This window comes from Euwallacea fornicatus, chromosome 2, assembly GCF_040115645.1.
Source record: "Euwallacea fornicatus isolate EFF26 chromosome 2, ASM4011564v1, whole genome shotgun sequence".
NCBI classification, from domain to species: Eukaryota; Metazoa; Arthropoda; class Insecta; order Coleoptera; family Curculionidae; genus Euwallacea; species Euwallacea fornicatus.
Window position 1 is genome coordinate 2,365,481 of NC_089542.1, and position 22,323 is coordinate 2,387,803.

Consider the following 22,323-nt stretch of genomic DNA (forward strand, 5'->3'; position numbering starts at 1 on the left):
TGTGTATGTGTGTGTGTGTGTTAACGTTCGGAAATGTTTTGCCTTTTGGTGATTTTCCGACTGCGATTTTGTTCAGTTAGAAAAACGAGAAAATCAAAAGTTGATAGCGAGAATAATTCAGCTTGACGGAGCGTTCAAGTAGCATTATTCTAGAATTCGAGAATTTTTAGTGAATCTAGTTTACCTTGCATAATTATAATTCCGGTGCTGCCTCGTTTTGTATCCTTTTGACGACTTTGTACGAAAACAGGCCATAATCTGGAACAAGCGTTCCGTAATTTGCGAAATCCTGAAAAGAAATTGGATTAAAACAGTCCCCTCGTTAATAAAAGATTCGCAAAGCGTTTCTGTTATTCGGGTGAGGAGAGAAAGCAAAACCCTTTGACGACGTCTGCATCCCTCCTGCTAATTGCATTTCGACCGTATTAGAGTAAATGAGCCGTTTATTAAATCTCCCAATCCTAAAAATCGGGTTTTAGTTGTACCGTTTAGCTACAAAACGTCCGCTTCCAGAGGATTTAGCTGAATGTTTTGAATCCGTACGAAACGTTGTTAAATCGAGTAAGAAAAGATGTTTGAGTGGACCTTTTGTTAGATTCATTGAAAATGTCTTGGCTAAAAATACAACAACATTGAACAAGACAAGGCAGTTATTCATAAGTTTATTATTGTGACGACGAGGAAGCTCATTGAGAAAAATTGCCCTGGAAGCTTTGCCAGAGGCTCCTTCGGATTTATTATGTTTACATACAAAGCCAGATGCTGCCGTTGCTATTGCCAAGAGTATTAAGCCCCATTTAGGCTAATAAATTGTAGTTGCACAACATGGGAACAAGCAGTGAAAAAGAAAGCCTTAAGGCATGGTCTCCAGACCTAAATATGCGGTATTTATCATATTCGAATGAAACACGAGCATTTTTCGAAATATATGGAAAATTGCACAACGCTCCAGATTTAGTCAAATAACTTAGGATAGAGGAAAACTATTTTAGAGTAAATCCGACCCTTTCCGCATTCAAAATCACAATAAGTTTCTCAATTATTTTGTAAATTGGCCGACAACAAGATCGACGAACTCTACTCAAGAGCAAGTTCGACCGCTCTGTTATGAAAGACAAATATTTACTTATTTGACCTAAATACTTTGGAATTATTATAGATATAGCAATTTTTCATGAAATTTCACTTCCAGAGTTCATAGTGATACATGGGGAACATTATCAACTAGCCTGCTTGCGCACCAGATTCGGCACTAGTGACATTCCCGAACATTAACTTGCTGTTGCTTATGCTCCACAAGTGCCCTGCATTTATTTGTTATATATTATTTATCTTTTGTTCCAGTTCATTAGATTCACGTGACGTGGACAGTCAAGTGGGTTTACGCCTGGCCATCCAAGAGTACTTTGAATAGAACTTCTGCAATTTTTACTTCTAAAAGTGGCCCATTGAAGTAAATAAGGGTCAAAATTCCATTTGTATGCTCGCTCCTCTCGAACGAGCACATTCTATCCGTTACATAAGAATTCCAGATATGAAGAACGCATAATAATCAATGCACTTTACATGCAGTTCAGCGACTGAGTTTCCGTATGCTCCGCCTAATGTCGACATTTAGCTGCACTTCCTGGGGAATTGCGACTGGAGGAAGCTGGAAAAGTCCCATATTGATATTTTATTACAACGAGCAGTGGGAAAAAGTCTGCGACGTAATGAACGTGGCCATCTGTTTCTAGTTATGATCTATCGGGGCGCATTTGGCCAGGCCGTAATCGGCCGTGTCCCGCGGTCATGTTCCCCAACTTGGATACGGATTTTGGGGTTTCTGGCGCCCATAAATCGCCCAAAGGAGCGTACTTCCAAGTCCACGGAACAGAAAAAATAGAGTTCTCGCATCCCTCTTGAAAACGGAAATCATTATTTCAGCGTGTCGGCGGTTGCCTATAAATTGTGAGTAAGTAAAACTATACGTCTTTGTCGAGATATCTCCGATACAAACAGCTCATGGGCGGTGCTTTTATCTTAACTTGTGGTATTCGTAAATAAATCAATTGCATTTCGGGAGAAAGAAGGGAGATAATGCTGCGATGGGTGGGTTAGAGATGTCCCCGATGTTAATTATTATTAGTAAGAGCGAATAAATCCGGTTCCGACCCCCAAAAATCGCCGCAATCATCATCGGACATTTACAACGATGATGGTACAGATATTTCCCGGTTGGTTTATTGGTTTGATACCGAAGCCTATGGTTAAGACTGCGATAAAATCTCGGTAATAGTTTGATGTTTCAATTATACAGGGTCCTCGCTTCGCCGGTTCGTGGAAGAAGAAGCGGTCGTGGGCCGAAGCGAGATAACGTTAATTGTTTTATCTCATTTTGGAGTAAAAAATCGCCCGTTAAATTAGTCAGACTGTAAATTGGAGAGCCACCGATTAGGGCCGATATGGTAATTTATAATCCAGCCACCTGGTGCGGAATTTACTATAATACGAATGAAATGTGTGAGTGTTAAACCAACATTCCTCATCCAATTGTCTTCGGATTCGAAGCCATTAAAGTCTATTTCGGTTCATGGACGATAAATTCTGCGGCGTCAAAAGGAAGACGACAAGAACGGAGTAAATACGTGAACGGTGGAAAACGCGCGTTTCCCCCGAAAACATCTGTTAAATGATTAAAACGGTCATTTTTTAAACTGTTCCCCTCATTTGGAGCTCACTTATCGTCACCGCGTGAAAATTAATCACGCCGAGGTTTACCACGTGCGCTTCCTTTCCCTGGTATGCGGCACTTAGTCGTGGCGTAAGTTGTAAATGAGAGAAATCATCATTAAACCATTTTTGGCTTTAGCTGCGAGGAAACGGTTCGTTTGAGCTCTAGGGAAATCCGAATAGTTTTGTGACCTCCAGACAGAAAGTACTTTTCCCCGCATGCACTTTCTCACGCGATATCAGAAACGAAGAAATTTATTAAAGAGCAAGTCCGAACGTTTGGCATTAATATAGAAAATATTCCTTCTAAGGCGATTTCGGTCGGTAGTTCTTAGGCACCAAGTACCTTAACTTCGTACGTTCCTACCCACCGCATCCCGTTTGGGCTACCAAAGACTTGCATACCACTTCCCTGCCGGAATCGCTTTCGATGAGGTGCAGTAAGGTTGGTTACGCGACTTAAGACGGCATAAAGACTCCGTTTAAGAGCAACTAATAAAGAAAAACTATTCTTTTGACAACAGAATCAAGTTTATTACTTGACTTCGGGAATGACCAAGAGCAAATTCAGCTATTTCGCGTTCAAACAAAACATACTTTTTCCACAACATCTACTTAAAAAGCAACTCCGTCCTCTTTGCTATGAAAACCAACGCATTACTTGCTCTCGGTTATTTTGTTCGTGACGCAATTAAAAGTATTGCCTGACCTCAAAGATAGCGGGAATATGTTTAAGAACGAGTCTGGCCCATTGGCGATCGAAATTTTAAGGTCGCGTCTAAAAAAAAACATTTCATTGACTTGGCCTGTGTACCTTCCAGATTTAAGCCGAGTGACCTGTTTAATTACCCTCTTTAAAGCGTTTTGCGAAGATAAATAATAACTCCACGACTCTCCATTGTCCCTATAATATCAAACCAATAAATCTGCTGGGCAACATAACTCAAGAACCGTTTCATTTGTTATCGAGGTACATGGAGCCCATGTAGATAGTGGTGTAATTATAGCACTTAATAAAAAGATACCGGACGGACGACGTTATTTATGGTCACTAAATATTCATATCGTGGATGGGACTGGTTTTGGGTTCTTCAGCTCTCGCGAGAGAAAAACAAAGAAGGATCCTTTTGAATGGTCGTTAACGGTCAATCCACACCTATAATCAAGGAACCTTTTATTTAAGCTGCATTCCGCACACGAGGAGTAGCACATTGTGTTAAGCTTCTTTCTGCTACAGCTAATCGTTAAACGAAAGAGGGCGTTCTAGATGGGCTTACACTTCGAGTCGTAAAGACTTTAACGATCAAACTTTTCGTTAATTGCAAAGGGCGAAAAAATGAGCCCTACTTTTGAGGTCTAGGACTGAGCCAATATTAGCGTTGACTGGGTATAAAAAAAGTTAATGATCATGCGCTATAGTGCAGTGTCGGGTTATATTTCAACGTAATGACTGCGGTCAGATAATAATATTTTCATGTTCCCGGTTTATTGTTTGCTTTAACTGACGCAGGATGCAGTAAAAAGACTGTCTGCGGATGATTGGGAAAGCGGAATTTCGCTCCCCGTTCTTAACGATGTTAGAATTGAGACAGTTAATAAAATGGGTCAGTACTTTCAGCTTATAAAACATTCTGACTCAAAATCTACCACAGATGTCAGATTTCATGCTCTGGAAGGAGGTCCCATCTGTGTAACGATTGTCTGAAACTACAAAATGATTATCACGGATCAACTTACGGTTGTCCAATTTGTCATTTAGTTCAGAATAGTTGATATCCTCAAATGAATCCAAAATTAGGACTATTTAATAACAGAGGTACTTCTTATGGCCTGCAGTTAACCTAATTTGGCGACTCTAAACGCAACAGAATCCATTTAAGAGAAAATCCGACTATTCTTGAATAAAAAACAAAAGACTTTTATTCATTTGCTTAAAGCAATTAGATTAATTACGTGACTTTAGAGATAGTTGAAGCTGTTTGGAAGTCCAATATAAAAAAAAACCCAGCAGTTTTCATGTTTTTATCATGGCATGTATATGAATATAAATTTCATGCGTGCATATTTTATTTTTCTTTGATATCAGAATACATTCAAGAGTCAGTCTGTGTCTCTCAATATAAAAAATAAAATAAATGTATTGAGTTATTTTGGCTGCGTCCATCAGTAATTTCCCCTTGCCGTGCCAAGCCCTGCGTTCTCGATACGTAATTATTTATTAATGCAAATAAGTGTGTTACATGGCCTCAGGGATATCGGAATCTGTTTAAGAGCAAGTTGAATCTTCTCTTGACCGCCGAGAAAATTGCACATATTTACGTCACAAATTGTTTTTTTTTTATATATCAGACCGAAGAACATGATGGTCAGTTTATTACTTTCTTGCTGGTGCTAATTCAATTTATTTTAGTTACAACTTTTGGTTCTTAATGCAATTAAAGTTAATACGCCATTTCTGGGACATCTGAATCAAATTACCATCAAGAATAAACTGCCGGCTATTAGTTACGTTGTTATTTATATTTGTCGCGAGACCTTCGGGACGACGAGATCTATTCAAGACCATGTTCGACTCTTCTGCGATCAAATCGATCAATGTGGTTCTCATTTTGGTTTTTAATCCAATTAAGTTTATTGCGTGAACTCGGGGATATCGGAATCTCTTTAAGGTGAACTTGGCCCTTTCGTGATTAAAAAGAAAATTGCTGTTGTTTGCTTCAGAAATTTTCTCTTGTGGATAAAATATATATACATATATATATAGTATATACAGGGGAGGGAAACCAATAGCACCTCAAAGTATTATGTGCTTATTAGTGATGTTGATCGAAAATTGTTTTTGGAGGTGTATGTAGGAGCTTATAGGGTAAATTAATTGTTTTTTCATTTATACGGAGTGTCGCAAAAAAAGATACAATACATACTTGTGTTTTTTTAAATAGAATACCCTATATTTTATTGTATATTTAAAATTAGAAGCAGGGAAGAGTGGAAGTTTGTATACCGAACATTAGGTTTAACACAAACATTTCTCGGGAAATTTGAGAAAATATAAAAATGTAAGGAAAACCTGTTAATACTTTCAAATTTATCCTTTATAATTAGGTTCCTTGTGTACGCATAGCAACCAATACAGGGCATACTCTGGCATTGAATTGTTTTCTTTAGTGATATTATTGAAAATGAAATAAAATCTCATATTATGGAAAAACGGCAAAAGATAAGTATAGGACACCATAATATCAATTGAAAGGGCATGAATTGGTGGTTCTAACTGATACATAAAAATGTATACATTCCGTTTGAAATAAGAGAGTTACACTAAATTATAGGCGAGTAAAATTTGACCACTCTTTTTGCTCACCCTGTATATCGCTTTAATTTTAAAAAAATCATTCTAGTGTGAAGAATAGTGTGTATTTAAGAAGATATAGTAAAAAAATAGTAGCCAAGTAATTCATCTCATATAGGAATAGAATGTTTTCTTGATCCTTACATTTTCATATTTTCTTAAATTTCTCAAGAAATGTTTATTTCGGACCTAAAGTTCGGTACTTCCACTCTTCCTTTCTTTTAATTCTAAATATGTGATAAAATATAGATAGTATTCCATTAAAAAAAAAAAAACAACAAACAAGTTTGTACTGTATCTTTTTTGCGACACTCTGTATAAATGAAAACATTTTTAAAATGTACCTTATGAGCCTCTATGGTATATACACCTCCAAAAACAATTTTCGATCAGTATCAGTAATAAGCACATAATACTCCGAGGCGCTCTTTATGCCCTACCCTGTATATATACAATATATATATATATATGTTTCAAATTGCATGTTGACGTTCTTGCAAGTCTTCAATTCTCAAGATCACAAAAAGTTCTCAGTAAATGAACTCCCACATCATTACATTAGATTGCATTACGGGTGTTTTCCCGTTTAAACGCGGAACGCTCATAAATAATATTAAATCCGCCATTCTACTCGATAAGCTGACGGCTACAGCTGAGCTAACAAGCGTTTAGGAATCACAGGGGCAATTAACCATATTCCCGGCTAAACTGAACTATTTAAAATCGTGGCTAACATGTTAATTTATCATTTCGTTGCAGCAGTAGCTGCAGCAACACTGACTCGATCCCCAAGAGAGCGACGGGAGAAAGAGTTCGAATTTAAGGCGAGAAATAATCTAAATGGAAATCTTAGATGCGGCGTCAAATAGACTCCTCCGGGAGTCGCAAATCGCGCGATGCACTTTGCCGGATGAATGGCCGGATTTAGATCTGGTCGACAAGGTCGCAAAGCCGCGTTTCATGGGAAAAGGGCGCCGCCGAAATTGGAAAATAATACCCGGTTCGAGCACGAAATTTACAAGACAGGTGAAAGGATAATGACTTAATACCGGGATCTCTGGGTGTAAGGAAGAGCACGTCGAAAAACGTGACGAGCAACATTTCTAATAATTGAATTAGCCTTCGGCCGGTAGAGAAAAAAAGCGACTTTTCGTGGCATCATTAAAATAAATAAGCCGCCGCATGCCCATTATGTAATTCCGGATCGGCTTTGTTACCATGATGGTGTGATTAATGTGCCCCGGTCTTCGTTCCTAATTATCAGCTTCCAGGTCTTTGATTTGAGAGCGCTAATTAACGAATTAGCCTTAAATAGCTTAGAAGTGCCTTCAGCCAGAAGTAGACGAAGCTTTAAAAAAGCTGATTCCTTTAACTGACGGCAAGCCTCGCGGACAAAATTTTCTCAAGTTTCCACCCTAATAACTTATCATATTTCACTATGTTTTCGTAAAAATGTTCGTTATCCTCCCCTTTCGAGTAATTGAAAGTCGTTCCTGAAGAAGCGGTTATCACATCCCCACAACTTGCAACATCTTTATTTTAACCATCCAAAGCTTTACACGTACTGATGGAATATTGGAATATTTTTCAAATTTGTATTCACAGTTTTTGGAAATAATCACAATTTCTAAACTCCGGTTCAAAATAATTTTTGGCTTGTTCGGGTCAAATATACAGAATGTCACATTTAAAGCGGTGATTGAGGATTACTCAAAAACGGTACGCTGCAAGAGAAAAAAGTTTCAAATAAAAGTTGTCTGATAAAGAAGACGACATGTCGTGGACATTGTGACTAGCCAAAGCGTCATTTTAAGGTCATTTCAAGGGCATATTTTTTCCCAAACGGCAAGCCCGTATTTTTTTACAGACCCTTGTATAACTTCAAAAAATGAATATCTTTCATTTGAACAATTTCTTTATTAGACGTTTTGCGGCAGAGTTTATCTTTGATTTTTGTCCGATTTTTGAGATAGTCGAAATTATTGTGTTTTTTTCTGCAAAAATTTTGCAATGCATACTCTGTTTAAAACTCAAAACAATCCTTCTATCCAATAAAAAAAAAATTGATGTTGTTAATCGAGTGTTGTCAAAGTGTCGTTAATTGATTACCTAATCATAGAATGAATGGTTGTCATATTTTGTTTAAATTAAGCGCGCATTTAACCTTTATTATTTATAAGAGATCAAATATTCCATAGTTTTCTCTCACCACTACTGTAACTACAAGGTGCGATTCCTCTGGGTGGTGATATTTCTCCCGTACATTTAGTCTGAGGTGCTCACAATCTGTGAGTTTCCAACTTCTTCATTTCCCGTTCGTTAACATTTGTAGGGGATGCTCATTGTTTTTATTTTGTAAATTCTATTTGGAGTTCCTTCACACCTTCACTTCATTTGTAATATTTCTCTTACGTATTTGTATGGTTGCTGAAAATTTATTCTGAGAAATTGTATTTAATTTCATTTTGCCACCTTTCTACACGTAATATTTATCTTTCTCAGGGTTTTTGAATTTTTTAATTTTCTAATATACAGGAAGTTTCAGAACTATGGGATCAAACTTCGAGGGACTGTCCCAGCGCAGCAATAGAAGACATCCGAGTGTAAAAACCCGCGTCCGCAATCAAAAATGTGTTTTATCGGGTTATTCTATTAATTTTCAAGCCAGAACTTCTCGAAGTCGTCTCATTAGGCGTTCGACGGCAAATGTGGCCGCAGCATGATGGCACGCCTGCACACTTTTCTCTTCGAGCCCCTCAGTATTTGGATCGTCAGTTCAGACAACGTTGAAACGACAGAGGTGGTCGTCTAGTTCCGTGGCCCCCTGGGCCACCCGATCTAACACTTTTAGATTTCTTTCTGTGGGGACATATAAAGCCTCTGATTTACGAAACGCCAATGAGAACGGCGTAAGACTCGCTCGCACAAATCGCAACGGCAATTGAAGTATTTCAAAGCGATTATGAAAGTTTTAGTTAAGTCCGCAGAAACCATTTTTAAAGAAGTTCGGTGAAGTTCAAGGACGACGTTCGCAGCAATTACTGTAGCGTTATTTTGTAGAAATAATTTTAAATGGAACGTTCCAAAACTCGATAAAAACGTTTTCGCAGATCACTGTCTGAAAGCATCATAAGGCGGTAGCGCCTTAGGGAGACATTTGCGGACACGGGTTCTCATACCCAGTCCTTGAAGTCGTTGCTGTTACTCTAAGACGTTTGCAATTCATAAATGTCTTTCGTCTTTATTTCTTGTAATATCTTTGTCGAGCAATTTTCCGAGACTTGTTAAGTTTTGTATTTTCACCTGCAGTATGATTTATGGTGTGTCTCTGCTGTAGTTCACGACTTTTACACTTCGCCAAGACTTGTAATTTCTCGGTATTCTTGTTTCATCGGTGGTTGATATTACATTTACTCCAGAACTCCTGCGATTATTAAATTTTCCATGTTTTTAGCAGACGCTTACAGTTCCACTTGGAATACTTTCCTTAATCAATTTCGAAAGACGTTCAGAAACAAGCCGTTTTGGCTCTTTGGGCCATATTGCCGCGATTGCTACGTTTGAGATTTGGCTGTCCAGGTAGCGTCAATTACTCTTTCAGTTGAGTTATCAAAATATGGCTCCCTCCCGCACCCCCGAAAACTCTTGCATAACTCATCGAGATAACTCGTTTCCGACTTCGAGTAGCAAATATCCGATTTCAGCGAGGGTTGCGTTCATCTATTCAGAAGTGGGATCGGATAGGGCCCGATTAAGATCCGCTTAATATGATAAGTATGTTTTCCTTTTGTGCGTTTCACACGACGGATTATCGGGATTAGCACGTGCCCGGAATCCGACAGTTCGTACTCACAGTTTCATGGTTTCGAGGACAATTAGAATTTTGCAAATTTCAAATGCAAAGGAGATTACACGGTGTGTTCATTTGAAAACTTGCCACCCCAAATGCCGCACAAGCGGAAATACGTACGAAAGTAGTGTGTGAGGTCGTCTTCGATGTAGCGAGGGGGAACGCTTTTGGCGATATCTGCGCAAAACTAATAGTCTCCCCTTGCCACTGCGCTACTCCCACTTTTTTTTTTTTTTTTTTTTTTTTTTTTTTTTTTTATAGAGGAGGGAAACCTTCGAAAGGTACCCGGTCCGATGTTCGAGCGACCGGATTATGTGGGATTCGTCCCTGAATGGGACGCCTACCCATTAAAACCCTCCTCTCTTCACCCTGGATCTCCCCGGAACCGCCGCTAGGCATTACTTCGGGGAGGCGCTACTCCCACTTGAAAATTTCAAATCGCACCCCCAGCTGAGTTGCACCGCATGTTAAAAGCAATTAAAAGTACAAAATATCGGTGAATCAAGAAATTCGATTTGTCAAAGCGTCTTCGAAACGTTAAGGAAAAACTGACACCACGATTTCAAACACGTGCAGTAAGTTTTCGAATTTCTCACATTTTACGGCATTCCAACAAGTGAATAAATAAATGTTCCACGAGATGGGACAACTTTCGTTCATCGTTCTTGGTCAGAAACTCATTTGGCAAAGACTTTGCCGTTTAGTATTCGTTAAATGGTGTGCGATACTGCAACATTAACATCTGGATTAACGTGGCACATCCTGCAGAATGAAGGGTTGAAAATGGTTTTAATGTATAGGCGTCAAACCGCTAGGGTTATCAACGAAAAATATCATAAAAAAAAATATTTATCATGTTCACGTGAAGCAATTTCTAGAAAAATTTACATCCACACCATCCTTAGCCAAATTCACAACGCAATCAAACGAGAGGGTTGAATGAGGCCGCCAGAAGTGAAGTGTTGGGGCAATTTGTGGCCGAACCAACCACGTCGAACTGCAATTTCAACTCGTTCTGTTGCGAAGGTGATGAAAATACACAAATTTCACTCATGCAAAATGCAAATTTATCAAGTGCTGGCTGAGGACGATCTCGATCACAGAATCGAGTTTTGTGAAAGCATGCCAGCACTAACTACCACTACCGCAAATTTTGTTAAAAATGTCCATTTCTCCAATGAGTGCGCATTTCATTTAAATGGTTTTGTTAACAAGTAGAGTTGTGGTTACTCGTGCGACCGTGTTCTTTGTGAAGGCCATACTCAGTGGCCCCACAAAGTGAACGCATGGCCTGGAATATTGGGAAATACTGTAATTGGACCATTATTCATCGATGGTAACCTTGATGGTAAAGTATACCTCAGGGTGGTACGAGAGTGAACTGATCATCTTGCAACAGAGCCAGTAGCTCGATGACGAACGGCGACGATCTACTCAACGACAATATTCTTCACTTTCAACACGGGGGAGCCCCATCGCATTCTGTCATGTCGATGCGACACTCGGTTGATTGCCGATTTCCGGGTAGATGGATTGGCAGAAGAAGAGCAATTGAATGGCCTCTAACGTCTCCCGATTTATCACCCCCTGATTTTTTCCTTTGGGGTCCTCTTAAATCGGTTGTTTGCAAATCAGATCCTGAAGATATTGATCAACTAAAAAATCACATAACCGCAGAATCTCGGGCCGTTACTAGGGACATTTTTCAAAGGGTCTGACAGGAGTTCGAGGGCGGATTGAATTTATGTTTCCCGCAAAGTGGAAACTATTTTCAAACATCTAGTGACTTCATTGTGACAAAATTACAAGTCTAAAAACGTCATTCCTACAAATTTGCTTGGGGTAAGTCAATATCTTTACCCCCTTCGATAAGTAACATTAAATCGATTTTTCCTTCGATTTTCCGTGATTTTTCGATGACGCGTTAACAAATCGAGATTCTCGACTCGCCGCCATATTGCGCCCTTAATTACTTTTAATGCGAGGTGCAATTCGGCGAGGGGTGCAATTTCAAATTTTCAAGTGGGGGTAGCGGCGCGACAATTAGGTTCACGCAGGTAATGTCAAAGCCCCCCCCCCTCCCCCGTCGCAACCCGGAAGACCATAGTACTAAGGACTTTTGTACGTAATTTCGTTTTTGCAATATTTGGGATGGTAAGTTTTCAAACGAACACACTGTACGGAGGAAGCTGAGGCCCCGGACTAACCTGAATGTGTCGCCGTTGGGGTTGCCCAGGAAAGGTGAAGTTTGTTGTCGTTTTGTTCTTTGCCGAGATCTTCGAAATCGGCAACGCCGCCTTCTGTTTGCCATCAACAATAACTACGCTATAACGAAATTGGTAGTTACCATGAAGGAGGCGAACACCGTTCCCCGTTGGGTTACAAACCATACCCATAATAAAGTTATTAAAACCCGTAATAACAGGGTAGACAGCCAATGGGATACGGCCGAGGATCGACTGTATTATTAGCGCGGATCGGCAGGTGTGGATCTCTCCGGGGTAGATCAAGAGCCGCGATAACCACCTTCTCCCAATTTTTCGTTTTGTTTTTATGTTGTTCCTATTAATAATTAAATTATCGATATTATCGCCGCACAAACTACTGTTGGACAGCCGACGGTAAATAGGTAAATGTCTCAATTGATCGATTTTTTCCCCTGCACATACCCAATTACTTAAACGGAGAGAGGAGCTATCTTTATGGGTCGTAATGTGGAGATAGCTTAAGGCGCGTTATTAGATTGCCACTACCGAATTTGTGAGCCATTAGCGAAATTAGGAATTCCTTATTTCTGGGTATCGACAGGCGGGGCCCATTTACTTCATTTGCTTTGGAAGGACTCGTAATTAGGTTCGATGAAATGCGAAGAATGACGTCGGGATTCAAACTGACCCAGATCGCACTCGATGTGGTAGTACGCTCATGGAAAAGCAGTTATTACAAGTTACGGAAACGCACTTATTACAAAACTAGGATAGAGACACTACAAGTAGGGAAGAAGCACTGAGTAGAAGTAATTCAGATCTTGGAGTAGGCAAAGGAAAAGTTGAAAATGTAAAAACTACAAGTCTAGGGAAGTTCTTCGAGGAGGATTTCACAAGTAGCGCAGAGCCGCGAAATTCGAAAAGAATTGTAAAAGTCCTGGGATAAGGACATGCCGCAATTTATAGGGAAATAAAATAAGAAAAGTAAGCAAGGGAATAGCAAGCTGACACGAAAGACCAACATGAGCGGTTTCTATCATTTTGATCCTCTGTGTAGTTCGATTTACATGTAATGAATGATATCAAGCTGGCTGGAACGAACATACAGGGTGTCCCTAAAAAGTCTGTACAAAATCCTACCACAGATTTTTTAGCCGCAAGCATGACGATTTAACCCTAATTTAGCTTAGTTCGAAAGTGAAGAGTTTTCATTCAAGATACGGGACGTCACAGTGAAAATTAAAAAAAACAACAAAAATTTACCTTGTTTTTAATGCTGCAATCGAAACAAAATGCCGCAAAAAGGACTTTTAGGGGTGAGAAATCAGAATCAGTTCACATTTTCGATGCACGTTGTAGAGGGCGTTCTCAGTGCTAGATGAACTCTCTTTAAAGGGGCGTAACTTTTTTTAACACCCGGTATAAAATTTATTTACCACTAAAATAAAATGGTAATCATTATTACTAAGTTGAGACGAAAAAATAAAAGTATTCAATCAATCTTAAATTGTTATAATTTTTCTTAAATCTTCGTGTTTTTGACTATATCAGTTATTATTTGTTTCGTCGTTCCGTACGAATAAGTATTTTCTGTAACGATATTTTTCAAGACATGGAGCGAACTACAAATTTTAAACATCTCAACAAGGGATGCCCGCAGGGCTTTGTACCAAAGCACCTTTTTTCCCTAAAACATGTAGAAAAACACAAATTTAGTCAAATAAATTTTATACAGGGTGATGACAATTGATTGTGTTCAGATAATGACGTTACAAAGTAATTCATTATTTTCCTTTTTCACATCTTTACTTTGACGTCCTGCATTTCGAAAACTGTCCACTTTTGGATTTAGGCAACTTGGATCAAATCGTCGTGTTTTCGCCTCATGAATCTATGGCAGAATCCTGTACAGATTTTTAGAGACGCCCTGTAGTATGCCCGGACCTCTTGAAACGACTCGGTATCGGCTGGCCAGCCGGCTCGAAGGACCAAGACCATGCTCCTCGGAAACTCTCCAGGAAAACCGCTTATCGCGCAGTTACAAGATACTAACACGAATGCTCCATGAAAAACTGTCCCTTTATCTACAGGGCTGCTGATCGAGCACGTTCCAAACTGACAAAAAACCCATTTTCAATAACCCGGCCATTAAACCTCGATAAATTAAGGTCCGCATGGATTTTATTACAGGGCCGCGTGCCTTCCGCACAAAAGTAGGTATAAACGTAATAACGGCATTTGTAACAATATTACGAACCCCGATTTCGGTGTAAGCCCGCTATTAAAGGGCTGACAATGCCGGGAGCGTGTGTCCCTTCAAAGACCGCGGCAGTCTCCTATGTGTGCCTACCCACCGGATGATTCAGCAGATTATTATCGCCCAGATTCCCTCCTAGCCCTAAAACCAATTTTAATTTGCAAGATTTTAATTAAAGTCACTAGATGCTAGGTCAGTTGGGTACGCGGACTCAAACGTTAATCTGTTCCGTCAATTACTTTGAAGTGTCCTATGCGTGATTATCCACCGGTTAATGGAGAAAATTGTTATCACATACGCTTTCTGGCCTCGACATTTGAATATTCGTTTTAATTAAATCAATAAATGCCAGGTCTGTTGGGCACACGGGCTGAAGCGTAATATCGCGCGCAGGTGCACGAATAACACAGCCATCATCAGTCAAGAGTGTGGTTTCCTTTTGCTGTAATAAATCTAATGGACGCAAATCCGAGTGGTTAGCAGGCCGGCGCCCCGGGATCACATCATTATCGGGTAATTCGAGCCTAAAGTCCCCCGCCGACTTTTCGAGAATGCGAAGCGCTCCCGCAGACCATCTGATAGAACCTGTTGGCTTGGCTTTCTTTGTCTCGGCTCGTATGGTAACAGATTAACTCGTTATTATTAGCTTTTTCACGGAATTCATGGCTCAATTAAAAGCCAAAAATCCCGGCGAAGCCCCGCGACATTATCGAACTCCCGGTGCATTCAGCCTAAATCCAGTGCGAAGCCTGGTGCCGACAGCCTCTCAACTTCTGGCTCGATGGGGATTAGCACCAGCTCTCGACCGACTATTATCTGTCAAAATCGAAGGGATTTGAGGCCCTCTAGTGGAACAGATTTCTCCATAAAATTAGACGTTTAACGAAGTTATTAAGGGCTGCTCGAGTCCGCTCCTAAAATTTACAACCACAGGGACTAGGTGTTCCTTTTTTAAACTCCCTACAGAATTGATTTGGGGGTTAATGAAGTATTCTGCCGGTCGAGGGTCGAACACAAAGCAATAAATTGCGGAAACAGTCGCCTCGTTTGCATTCAAACTCCAAATGTAATCAAATTGCATTACACATGTTTGAACATGTAACCCCGGCTTCAGACGCCTGGATGTGCCTTGTGAGATGATCTCATTTATTATTAAGGCCTTCATCGCACATAAATCCACGGTCGAGATTTTTGTCTCTGTGTGTGTGTGTGTGTGTGTGTGTGTGTGTGAAAAATACCCAAATTCAATTACCTCTCGTGTCGGCTTAAAAGCTCCAGAATGAGTTTCCCGACTGGGAGAATAGATTGATATGAAAGAGGACAAATTAACGCCAATTAAGGGATCTTAAAAGGATCTCGATTGCCTTTGCCATCGGGATCGATGACGTTTTGGTCAGAGTTCATTTATTTCACCGGTTGGTGCGTCAGCACTCGGGACTCACCCATTAACTGATAACCGACTGGAGAGTCGGAAACGTTACGTACGTATGACGGTTAAAGGGTCCAATTTAGAAGATTTAAACGTAAGAATGAGGTCATTAACGGATTTTAGAGGAATAATTTAGAGGACATAATTTGCCAAAATCCATCGGTTTATCTTCGAAAATACAAAAACTTCGTAATCCCGTGTTTCGGCTACAATTAGGTAACCGTTACGTAAAATTTACTTCGAAATTTCGAGCTTCGGGCGAACTCGGTCAAATGTTTATTTGACATTTTCTGAAAACTCGAATTTTCTTTTGCCAAAGACCAAGTTACTCAATTCAGGTGGAAACGTGCGTTTCCAGATCAATTGTTCTACACGGAAGTTAAACATTTTTAAATTTTGTTTCTTGCAAGATGAGCGAAAGAAGTTGCCCAGGATTTCCGACGAATGACCACTTCTTTCCTCTCTGGTAAGTTTGCTTACAAATTTAGTGGTTAAAAACTGGTTAAGTACCCAAACTATCGTAACAGCATATTAAACGGGAAGTAGCGCCTAATTTTTTAACCTCTTTTGGCTGGAGATTCTAAAAGGAACGGCGATTTCGACACAACTCAACGCAGTTACCACACCGACTAATTTTGGAGGAGCATAACACACTAGACTGTTATAGTCGACCTGAACTGACAGGTGCATGGGGAACAATACCGTGACACATTCCACACCCCATTGCCTGCTGGGCAGACAGTTCAATTCACCAAAAAAGTAGTAATAAATAGGGTCGATCATAATGGAATTGCTAATAATGTCTAGAAATGAGTTTATCTAGCCCGTATCTCAACTGGCACAGGATTTATGACCCGCTACGTTATTGCGAGGGTAGCATGTTGTTTATATGGGGTGAGGGGACACGTTTTTTTTTTTTTATAACAGCTGTCTTATTGTCCTTCGTGGTTTTTGGAGAATTTTGATGTATGCGGTCGTCACACGCACGAACTTTAGTCATATCGCTAAACGAGGTCGTTTAGAGTCCTTTATAAGAAATGTTAAGCATGTCTCACGAGGCATAAATCAGGTAGAGCTATTAAAAACGCATTAAATTTTTGTTTGCACCGCCCAGTACATAAACATCGGCTACAGTCGAAAAACTTCTCTTGGGGCTATAAATTACGAATGATAAAAACGGCTCATGTGGCTCCCTAAACTGTATTGTTAAGCCAGCTGTCAGCAATCGCGACCCATTTTTAACTTACTTTCCGGCACGTTTTTTTAATTCACTTTGGGGCGACAGTCGTAACTCGGTTTTTGCCAATGAAAAACTTGGTCCGAACTACATTGGTTATTTGTACGATCAGAATATTCAAGACCCAATCACAACAAACATATGGCACAATTCCAACACCACTCTAATGGTCGTTGAATAACCAAAATTTAAATATTCCATCAACCAATAATAATAATAATTTAAAGTTCAATAACGTGTATGTGTTCATTATTAATACATCAGTTTTAGAGCCCGTTTCGCGTTTTACTATTGAGTTGGGCCCGAATCGATTGTTTTTTGAGGTCAGTCACTTTTTCACCAGATAAAAGGTGAATTTATCATGATATAAATTTTCACTTTCATCAAATTCTAGATTGCCATATTTATCATCTTGTCGGGTAATACGACCTTTAATGGCACAGTGTTATGAATCCTCTCGGCGATATTGCCATCCATGTTTTTTAATAAGCCAGGCGAAATTGTCGGCTCTAAAACTCCCGTAATGAGGATATAAATTTGGCAACATGGCCTCTGAGGTCTTGAAGATTTCGAGAGAATCATTATGAGATTGATGGGAGAATTGTTAAGGGTTAAATCGGAAATGCGAGCAGGTCTCACGCGGAATGGCTCAACGGCAAATGACTTTTTCTTTATTTCTTGCTGTAACTATGTTTTCTGGTTATAATCGAACTTTCCGGAAATTTTCTAGAAAATTCTCTTTAAAAAAAAATTTCATAAGTTTCTTAAAGTCGGTTACACGACTTCGGAACTTTGTAAACTTTCGCGAATTGCTTAGAAAACTCTAGAAGGAAAAATGGAAAACTGGTTTTCGTCCAAGTCAATTTCAAGTCAGAAAATAACTGATACGAAACTTGAAAGTAGAAAATTCTGAACATTATTTCCTATATTCGATCTCCATTCGCGATAATTCTAGTCGAACTAAGAAAATCGATGTGATGTTTCAATGTAAAAAATGTACGAATAATTCCTTAAAAATTCGGTCTAATTTTGCGAAAATTTGAATTGAATTCGAACCAGATTAACAGGAAACACCTGGTAAATTTCCAAAAATTTTGTCAGCGTTCAATCCAAATTTGCAAGAATTTCAGCACAGATTCTGATAATGGTAAGATAACAATGCCCATATGAATGCGTGCCTACTGATCCTTGAGGAAACGGTCGTGCTTATACTGACACGTTGAGATATATCTTCTTTTTGGCACTGAACACATTATCGGGACTATTTTCTGATATCTGATTTCATTGATGGTTAAACATAACGATCCCCGATAACGCATCTGCTCCAGGATGGGAGAGGTGATGTATGGAGAGGAAAGTCGATATTTTAAGTTCGGAAAAAATAGTACAACTGTGCGGATCGAAAGATCACCACATACTGATGACGTCAGATTTAGTAATGTTAATTTGAAGGGCAGTTTCCTCCTCCATAAATCTCATGATTTCGTTATCTGCTTTTTGGCGTGCGCCAGGTCCTCGTAGTTCAAAGGCACTAGAATTCCTATTCTCCAGGGTAATGCATTTGCTTTCCTATTGTCCGATCCAGAAATTTGTTATATATTCGTAGTGGATAAAAGAAAAATAAAAAAAAAACTTTGTAAGACTTCAAATTTTATCGCGGAAAGGTCGTGACATGAAGTATGAAGTTTCCTGTTTACTACATGTTAACAATTTGCGGAACTCCCGATTAACAGAAATTCCGCACTCCGGAACTCGAGGTATCGATCTCCCTTCGACAGGAACATCCCACTCGACACTCTACAGTACAATAAACAAACTTGTGTGTGGAAGCTTTAACCAAACAAACCCTCAACTCCTCATTTGGAATTATTCATGCCTGACGCCTTGTCAAACTTTATCCGCATTAGCGCAAGTTCTGTCTGGCATCGCCCCGGCAAGGGTTGGGAGTTTATAAATAGATAATCCTCGATTAAACATCGTAATATGGTAATACGAGAGTGCTTAATGCCCTTAAATGTTTACCTCCAGATAAATATAGAGAGATGGGAAAAATTTAACGGCATTAAATCGGGAGTGCGAGCGGGCCAGTCATGCAAAATGTTCAAATAACTATTTGGATGGTCTAAATGTTGGCAATGCCAGATAGGATCAATCACCCGCGCGTTAATTGACCTTTTTTTTATATATTTTTTTAATTTCCAGGCTCGATATAAAAAGGTAATTAAATTATTCCGTTTGGGTCCTCATTTTGAAATAAACTAATTTTTATCTCCGGGTTATTAGGTAATAAGAGAAGTTCCAGGCAGTAAAAAGTGGAACTAATTAGAATCGTAACTTGTTCCCATAGTCTTTTTAAAGGGATTTCTTTGCGTTTCCGCGCCTTTAACGACAGACAATAACTTGCGACGTTTCAAAGTAAAATGGCCCTCTTTTTACGACTTAAAAACTTTTCCCTCAAAGCTTTTAATCGTCTCGATCATTGGCAAATTTTCTATAGAAAATCCGCAATTTTTCTCTTTCTTTCAAGTAGATCTGGAAATTAATTCGCTTCAAAGGATCTTTAGCGAAATTAAAAATCGCCGACAGACGCTCAAATAATAATAATCGATGCTGGAAATTATGAAAAATCGACTCCTCTTTAGCTTCCGCCAGTCTTTTGAAGTGTTGTAAGTACACAAAGTGATTTCATTATGCCGCTCTTTTGTGCTAAACTACTTTGTATTTCGAACTAACGAGGTATCGATCATCCGGTTCGTAGTTTTAGAGATGTTTTAAAGCTGTTACTACAGTAGAAAGTCGAGTAAAGAGGGATGTTATTTTAAAAACAAATTTATTTTCAAAAATATACCTGAGTTATCAGGAAGGTATTGCTAGAGAGTCTTCGAAAATATGGAAATAATGATGCCGATGAGTCGAGTTCCCACGCGCTCCTAAGAAATACACATCACTACCTAGTTCGTGAGGTGACGACCTACACCGTGAATGGCTCGAGGGAGAATCCCAACTCAGTCTCATGATCACATTCGGATTCCGATCATCACACTCTGAATCCGATTAATCACTCTTTATTCTCGAATATTAGAAAAATTTCAAAATTTAACGTGTTCGACTTTCGCGACCCCTCACGGTCATGATAGAAAATTCAGTTTAATAAGTTATATGAAGCGGCTATGCAACCCATTACCACTACAAGATATAACATGTCAACCTACTTTAACCTATTAATTTGGTAGATCAATCGGTTGAAACTGAAGGAACGGGGGATTGGATCAATCCTATCAAGTTGCTTTAACAGTTGGGCGAGCAACTTGCTCGTATAAAAGTGTGGGTGGGACCCGTCTTTCAAGCTTCTTCGATTGCTCACGTTGATAAAGCTAAAAAGAGGGTCGGTAGAATTCGACCTGTCAATTCGGTAGATCGGTTGCCCGCGATGAAAATTCGGAAAGAGACGATGGAATAGAATCAACCCAAGCATGGTGACCGAAGGTAGTTTAGGTTGTTGCAGAATAATTGTTTTCATATATCGCATTCTCACACACTGCACAGCAAAATTAACGCATATTATAGGATTTTTCGTATTTTCTTTTTTATGATTTTAAAGTAAATATTTAACGCTTACTAACGTAGTATGACAACGACTATCATTAAATCTAACGTGACGGAATCAATAAAGGGTATAGTTAAATAAATACATGGTGTGCCAAAAAATTACATAATTTTTATTCCTTAATTTGTACAAATGAATATTTAATAGTGTGTGTTGCCCTCTCTTGTTCTGATTAATGCTTCACACCTCCTTGGCATACTTGAAATTGTGTTTCTAATGTCATCTTGATTAATGTGATCCCACAATTCCGTGATCTATAATGACAACTCATTTAAGTCCCTAGGGAGAACCTATAAGGTTCTAACTTGTCGTCCCACCTTGTTCCCTAAATGTTCGATGGGGTTCAGATCAGGGCGTCTTTCTGGCCAAGGTAACGTTTGCATTTTCACATCTTCGGGTGGGCACTTGCGCCACGTGCGGCTGTGCATTATCGTGAATCAATAAAAATTCCTCATCGATAAATGGGGTACGTGGCACTACATGGGGTTATAAAACGTCTGTTTTCAGTCTGTCAAAGTACCGTTCTGAAGCACAACTAACTCCGTGCGACCTTCCAAGCTAATGCCTCCCCATATCATAACAGATCTCCCTCCACAGCCCACAGTTCCCACAACGTTACACTGGGCATATCGCTCTCCAGGGCGTCGATACACTCTCCTACAACGATCATCACTAAAAAGACAAAATCGAGACTTATCCGTAAAGAGTACGTTGCCCCATTGACAATCTCCTCAATCTAGGTGTTGTCGAGCAAATTGAAGACGCTGCCTTCGATTTTCTACGGGTAATTGGGGACCGCTCTGCAGCCCCATAGGGAGTAATATTGCTTTCTGCCAACCTCCTTCTCACTGTATCTTGATTGATACGAAAGTCATATCGACGAGAAAACTGCAGCCGCGGCGCAGTACTTGTAGCGAATCGACTTCGTAAAGCTTGCAATCGCAAAAATCGATCTCGATTATTCGTAGCGAACATCTGTCGTTCTTGTCCAGGTCTTCTTTGACTCGTGCCAGTCTCTCGAAATCGTGCGAGTGCTCTGGAGACCGTAGATTGTGCCACTCACAGTTGGAGGGCGATTTGAACCTACTTCCGCAAATGCCACAGCAGCTACACATGCTTCCGCAGAAAGATTTCTCCTCTCGTGAATATTTTGGGTCATTTTTTTCAGGGACAAAATGCCCTAAAAACGCAATCTAACTGGACTTAAATGAGGTGTACAACCTTCGAGCCAAAATTGCCGAAAGGGCAATTTTGAGTATTTCGCAAACAACTGTTGTTATCTTATAAATAAATATGTGAAAAATTAGGAAACAGTTTTGAGAGGGATGAAGAAATTATTTCAAAATACCTAAACGAGCATTATAAATATTTTCGAATGCGGATTTTTCAATTTAAAAAATTATGCGTTAATTTTGCTGTGCAGCGCACATTGGGGTGATGCGTGTCTGCGGAGTGCAGTGTTGTTGGCGAGGCTTCATGGGGCGCTTACGACTTTGAACGGCTCCCGCTGAGGAACGCTACATTCCCAATCTGACGACCGAGTTCCTGAACCCTCAGCCGAGTCCAGAACTCTTTTTTTTTTTCATTTTTTTTTCTGAACCATTATCCCATCGAAAACTTGGCCGTTCTCCAATTTGTAACGAACAGATAGCTTACAAACCAGACCAGCTAC

General features: G+C 39.6%; 1 long non-coding RNA gene across 1 annotated transcript in view; it reads right to left on the reverse strand.

Moving 5' to 3' along the window:
• Positions 1-250: 250 nt before the first annotated feature.
• The window catches only part of LOC136345443 (uncharacterized), a 65,793-nt gene continuing 43,720 nt past the window's right edge, over positions 251-22,323 (reverse strand). Inside the window, exon 4 of the long non-coding RNA XR_010733144.1 lies at positions 251-289. This is a non-coding gene — a long non-coding RNA (uncharacterized lncRNA). The remainder of the gene's footprint in view (positions 290-22,323) is intronic.